Here is a 7,219-nt window from a genome sequence, read left to right as displayed (position 1 = left end):
AATGTTTGCCACCCACCATCTGAAACTTGGTTTCCTTTATCTTTAACAGGAAGAGATGAGGAGGTAAAAAACAACACAGGAGTCTTTAAGTTCTCACATTTTATGTAGTTGCAATTGCAACCAGCCTTACAGAGAGGTTATGAGAATTTTGTGCAAATGCCTTAAAAAATGAGAAAAGCACAGTACAAAGTCAAGATGTTATTTTAATAAATAAAATTCCAGTTTTCATCAAATTGCATGACAATTGCAGAACTGCTTTTTCACTCCAGCTGACAGGTCTTCAACAGACAGTTGCTCCTAAGCGTTTTGCTCTAAATTTCCCAGGCTTCTAAAGTTTTCATCCTAAGTTTCTCAGGCTCTATCTATGTCTCTATGAAGATAAGCAAATATATGCACAAATGCTTTTTCTCTGTGTGTGTGTATGTATGTATATTGATGTGGGGGGGGACCTTAGGAAATTGAATTTTGTCTTTTGTAATGTGAATCAGGATCGAATTGCATTTTCATATATGACTTGTTTGCGTAGCTTTTGTTTTTCTACTCGAAGCAGAAGTAGCATGGAGTACAAATGGAGAAGTCCCCCTGCAGTAAGTGAAATGCTACTTCGCTCTGTCAAGATTCTTCAAGATCTTTTTAATGTATTATCACTGGCCTAGTACTATGAGGAACCTACATCCCCTTTGTGATTCTGCCTGTAATTTAAAGCAGATTTTCAATGAGTTAATTAAAAAGGAGTATCTTTTTTTTTCATAGCTGTTTTCTACTCTTCCCCAAATTCGGCTTCCCAACAATATTAACCGAATTGTAGAATAGCAGAATCCATTCACTACTGAATTTCTTGTACTAATGGACATAGAATGCTTTCCTGTCCATGTAAATGGTTTGCATATGCAATCCCGAATTCAGCAGGTTTAAATTAAAGAACACATATAACAAATTTGAGAGGGTCTTCTGCATCGTAGACTACATTTCTTTTTTTTTTTTTTAAAGATACAGTTAAATATATATACAACACCATGCACTTGAAGTTAACATATTTTACATGCTTTTGGAGGACAGGGAGGCAAGGGGTGTTTTTATGAACATTCTAGAAAAAAAATCATTTAAATCTGTTCGTATATTTAAATCATGTAACAATGTTTATTGTGACAGAGTTTTCAAAAACCAAAGAAAAATTCTTACAAGAAGTTTTAGCATGGGCAATAGAAAATAAGTAACCTCGTAAATAAATACTAGTTTAAAGATAGTATAGCTATAGCACATGTTCTGTGTTAAGATGATATAGACTTGAATAGTGATATTTCAGGTGTGTTTAAATTATGTATTGTGATGATGTTGTCCTCTGTTTATCTTTTAAATCAGTAGATTACAATTTTAAACAAGCTAGAATATTTTTATTTTACATTGTTTTAGTCTGTTGCCAGAAGCAATATAATAGTTTGGAATAAATAAATTTAGGAGTAAATAATTATATTTATGGAAATAAATACTATGCTCACTTTGACCACACATATACTAGAAAAAAACACTTTTGATTGAAACATGTTGAGAACCTGGATAACATTTTTCTAACCTATTGATCCATACTAACCAAATTTTTAAGATAAATAATTCTTTGTCCTCATACCAGTTCTCTTATATGGATTGTTCTTTGTGTTAGTATCTGAAAATATTTTTTTTCATACAAGGAACAGCAAACTTTACTAACATTTGGCTTAAGGGCCAGGAATGGAACTCCCTATTTTTTTTTGGCCATTGTATAAACTGTTTGACACTTTTAATTTACAGAATTCAAATGAGAATACTTTGCACAAATCTATATTAAACAGATCCAGCACGTTCAAAATTATAGGATCTATTGTCAGTGATACCAGTAGAAGGCAAACATGGCCAAAGCAGATTCCATGGGAAGCAAGTCAGAGGGAGTCATTTATGAAATGATATCATTAGTTTTGCTACAACAAACCAAAGTGACTTTTATGGCTTGATTTCATCTAAAGTCATTACTATGTGCCAAAAGTAGTGAATATAAATAGACAAATAAAAATAAAGATATTTAACGTGGATGACTGCAGTTACTTAATTTGATTTGATTCATTTGCCTTAGTTTTATGTACAATTTTTTGGTCGAATGAATTGGGAGAAAACCAGCACAGAACGTAAGAGTTGTGCATGGATTATGTGGTTGTTTTTGGATTCACTATGTTGTAAATAGTTTATTTCTTAGTTCCTTTCACAGCTAAACAGTTTAGCTGTCCTTTGGAAATTAGCAAATTCATTTCAGAAGTCCAGAAACCACAGTCAAAATATTTCTAGTCACGTTGTGATGATGATGACCACACAATTCTGTTACTATCACATTCTTTAACTGTCACAGTTGTCTTAAAACTTGTAATATCAATTAAAAAGTAAATAAATAGAAGGTATTAGGCCAAAAACAAACAAACAAACCTTTTTATCATTGTGATTTGTTTTACTATCAGTTGCTTTGAAAATGAATTGATTCCCTTAAAAGGAAGCCTGACCAATCACAACTGGATTACAAAATACAGCCCAACCACTACTTTTAGGAGATAAAGTGCAGATGTTCTGTAATAAAGGGAGGTCGAAATTCACCTGGGTAATCAACTTTGTGACCTCCAAGCTGCTTCACTGCTTACAAGGATATTCATTTAAGCGAGACCCACACCTGGTAGTAATGATCAAAATGCACTGGAATATTTAAGATACCATCATGCTGACATTCTCAGCAGCAAGTGTACAGCATACCCTGGGACCGAGGATAAAAGGATTGCTACAGTTGAAATCCAGGTGTGAAGGAGGAGATTTATGACAACTGATTTATTATGACTTTCTTTATGGCCTAGAATCCCTACAGTAATTCACCTGAAGGACCTAACAGCACTGCAGTGGTTTGGAAGAGCAACTGACAGACCTCTAAGAAAGCTTTGTTTCTGAGGGCATTAACTGTACAGATAATTGCACTTAGTAACTTACATGTCATGCTTGAGTTTGAAGATGAAGGCTGAATGGTAACCTCTTGCTGCGTAATATCGGAATCCTCCCTACTTTTACAATAACTTTTATATTTGTTAGAAATAAAAAGAAAGGTGTCCCCATTATTTCAATTCATTTGGTATGCCCCTCCTTCTCCGTGTTTTTTTTTTTTTTTTTTTTTAAGTGTAGTTAGTATACAATATTATATTATTGGTTTCAGGTGTGCAGTATAGTGATCTGGCATTTTTTTTTTAACAGAAAATAAGTTTTTATTAAATATTGTAAAAATACAGATTTCATGTCAACTTATAAATAAGCTGATACTTGGAACCTAAAAACCGATATAACTAAAAATTCATTTCCAAATGCAAAGCAGTTGCCCTTTGTTTAGGGGTGGTTCAGATGAATGCATAATTTTGTTTTTAAGGAAAAGATGGTTATTACAATTAGGTATGTAACCACTTACATACACACCTAAGTTCTGTTTAAAAAGTTCTTTTAAAGAAACCAATTTAAGCATCTTATTCTTTTCTTCAGTGATTTTCTCCACACAGAAAGTAGTACTCCTTGATAGACAGAACTCAGGAAACTATTTGAACACCCAGGTCATACTGGTATCGACAACATGGGCCTCTCCAAGGGGGCCCAGATCCAACTCGTGAAGAAGGCCCAGCTCAGAATGTGACAACAAGGTGGTAACTTATGATAATACTAATCATTATCAAAAATTAACAACTTTAGGTATCTTTGCGTGGGGTTTCTGTGGTTTAGGCACATCCAAAATTTCTTCATAGTCCGCACTCATTCCCTTTGTCCAGCGACCAACTGTAACCATTTGATCTGAGTTCTGACTTTGAGGGCAATCTTTCTTAAAATGTTCCACAGAGCCACAAAGTCTGCAGCCACCGCCATCAGCATAGATTCCTTTGGAATTATCAGGGCAAGATCTGGACAGGTGCCCCATTTCCCCACAAACAAAACACTTTGCGAAAGGAAATTCACCAAGAGCTGGGTCTACTTTAGCCTTGCACTTGGTTATTTCATGCTCTGTGGATCCACATCGATAACATATTCCAGTGCCCATGTCATGATTCTCAAGGGTGGCTGGGCAATCTGCAATCCCATGGCCAGGTTTCCTACAATGAAAGCATACCATTGCGTTTTTCTTTGCTGCTTGTCTTTTTAATCGTCTTCCTTCCCTGCAACTATCTTTCTTTAAAGCAACTGCAATTTCTTCCCTTACTTCCTGACTGTCCGTTGCTATTATCTCCCCATTGTGAACCATCTTTGAGTTTTGTCTTAGGTATTCCATGAATCCATTCACATCTTCATTTTGTCTTAGGTAGTCCATGAATCCACTCACATCTTCATTTAAGTACTCCTTTTTCTTTCTGTTCTTTTTGTGTTTTGCTTGGGGTGCATCATTTTTAAGGGACAGCCTACTGGCTTCAAGTTGTTTACTCTTCGATAGGTTTTGGCTTTTTTCCTCAAAGGACCCCTTCTTCATATCCTCCCATGACGTTGCAGGCAAGGGTCTTTTGTTGCATGTGGTAGTAACTCGCGCCCACCTTGTCATGGTTTCATCAGAGGTAGTGTATCAAGCTCGCACGAATCCTCCAGAGGAGCAGAGTTAGCTTGCCAGAGAAGCCCATTCCCCGGCGGCGGCGCTCGGGACCGGAAGCACATGGTCTTTCATGATCTGGCATTTTTATACCTTACAATGTGATGTGTCGTACATACATCAGCATGTATTCTCATAATTCAGTGGACAGTGCTTTCTGCATTATGTCCTCTTCATATTGCAATGCTTAGCATAATGTATAAACCTCATATGTAATATCATAGGATGTGTTAAAGTCAGATATTTCTTTCTTTCTTTTTTTTTTTTTGAAGATTGGAAGAAAGAGAGGGGGAGAAACATCGGTTGTTTGCCTCTCACATGCCCCCAACTCGGGACCTGGCCTGCAACCCAGGCCTGTGCCCTGACTGGGAATCAAACTGGTGACCCCTCAATCTGTGGGATGATGCCCAATCCACTGAGCCACACAAACCAGGGCACTGGCTCTGCTACTTCCTTGACCAGGTAATTACACTTACTTAAAGTATAGTAAATTGCATAATACACATAAACAGATTGATGAAAAATCCTACGCACTTATTAATTGGGGTTGCTTATTAAAATAACTTTTTTACCCAATGCAAGGAATCACGGCCATTACTCCAAGTATCAGTTCTCAGTTTTAAGAGCCGGATATTGTTAAGATCGAGATGAACTGCTCAACTTTATCACGTATATTTTAGTAGCTAGTTGGTAAGGGCCAGACAACATGAATCCTGAATATCAGCTTTTATATACTTGTCTCTTTCTTGTAAAAATACATATTTAAATGTTTTTAAGATATCTGATTTTCCTTCAAGTTGGGCAATGCCATCATTATAAATGTTTTTTTTTTTTTTTTGAGATGTAATTTTAAAATGTACATTAGGATTTGCAGGTACTTCTGTAGTGTTATTTCAAAAATGCTACACTTCCATATATCACTGAACACAGGGAACTAGAGAAGAAACATGCAAGATTCTGAAAGTAGCATACGGATAACTTGATTACTCAACCAAAGAAGTAAAGTGAAGAGAATTAGGATGTTTTTAGATTTTCCGTTTCTGAAAATTATTTCGTTAGTTTAACTCTTAACCCTTCCCCTAAAAAGAATTATCACCAAAGTCATGTGGTATGTAAGACTGGTCTATATTTCAGATGTGTGTGTGTGTGTGTGTGTGTGTGTGTGTGGATGTGAGAGCCAGACAAAGAGACAGGGAAAGAAAATCCTTCAGTGCAGTTTACTATATAATGACTTGGCTTTCACCTATGGGGACAAGTGTCACCCGAGTATCATTGGTCACTTAGCAGATCAAAGAGAAGAAAAACAACCCAGAGTCTGAAATGTCAAATGCCTGCTTTTTCCTTTCACATGTATATTTCAAAACAAAAACCAGGCTTTCAAAACAGGAGAATTTGGTAAGTTTCATGTGTGCTGCAGCTACCCTGTTTCAGGCTTGTGTTTATATTGGATCCAAATGCTTCACTGACAGATGTGGGGCACATCCAAATAGTTGCTTCTGGATAAAGTTATTTACACTGAAGTTTGACCCACAAGGGCAACAGAGCAGCTAAGTACCCTGGGTAATACTAACAGACAGCTCTACTTTGCTCCAGATCATTTAGATTAAAAAAAAAAAAACTTTCTGTAAACTTCAAAGCTTTTTACCCCAGCATGCATGCTAGTTTCCATGAAAATAAAATTTTGAAACCTATACCCTTTATATCAAAATATCAGGAAACGGGATCTTAGCATTTGGTCTCTGTCTCAAAAGCCTTGAACAAAATTGGCCACATACCATTATCTATTATAGTTATAGGCCAGCAAGGTCGCCAATGTGAAGGTAGCAGAATTGTTATTGCATCGTAAGGTCCATTAAAAAAAAGAATGTTGGAGTTAGGTTGCAGGGAGGAAGGATTTAATTTGGTCAGCCATATGTGTGCTCATCAAGTGTGAATACACTTATATAACATGCATTATACTGTATGTGTTTGTTTCCAATCCTTTACACACTCGGGTGCAGGAAGTGTTCGGACTGTGAGAATCTTTTCCCAGTTTTTCTTGGTTTGATTTAAATATAAAGCTTGAGTTAGCCGTAAGTTAAAATTTATAATGTTTTAACAGAAGTTTAAAGGAAGGCTGGAACTTTATGGAAGATAAATTTGTTTCCTAATCCTTTATTTTAGAGGAAGGATTCACCTAAGCACAGGACATTTAAAATAACATTAAAGCCAATATCACAACACAATAAGATGTTATCCAAGTTCCATGTCATGTTAAGAAGGGAATTATTTCTTTGAAATCGTATTCAATACAACAATTTCCTCATGTATTAAAAGGATTAGCCTTTTGTAGTTGAGCTGTAACAGAGAACTTTTCTTTCCATTCATCCTCTGCCTTCTTTTATAGTAATATTGCTTTCCTTATTATTCAAGTGGAAACAAGACAGCCTTGAAACCTGAAGGACAGACCTCCCTAACACACACACACACACACACACACACACACACACACACACACGCACGCACACACACACTTTGCAAATGAGCCTTCATAGCGTTGCTTGCTTTTATATCATACATACGATCTACAATCTTTGACACAAAGCGTGTTTTAACAGTTGT

At 36.1% G+C, this 7,219-nt stretch overlaps 1 pseudogene; it reads right to left on the bottom strand.

Moving 5' to 3' along the window:
- Window positions 1–3,680: 3,680 nt before the first annotated feature.
- Window positions 3,681–4,675, bottom strand: LOC149990368 (zinc finger CCHC domain-containing protein 9 pseudogene; annotated as a pseudogene).
- Between the last annotated feature and the right edge of the window lie 2,544 nt (window positions 4,676–7,219).

This window comes from Furipterus horrens, unplaced genomic scaffold, assembly GCF_987537825.1.
Source record: "Furipterus horrens unplaced genomic scaffold, mFurHor1.1.pri manual_scaffold_17, whole genome shotgun sequence".
NCBI lineage: Eukaryota > Metazoa > Chordata > Mammalia > Chiroptera > Furipteridae > Furipterus > Furipterus horrens.
The sequence above is the reverse complement of the archived record's forward strand: the minus strand, read 5'-3'. Positions and strand labels throughout refer to the sequence as shown.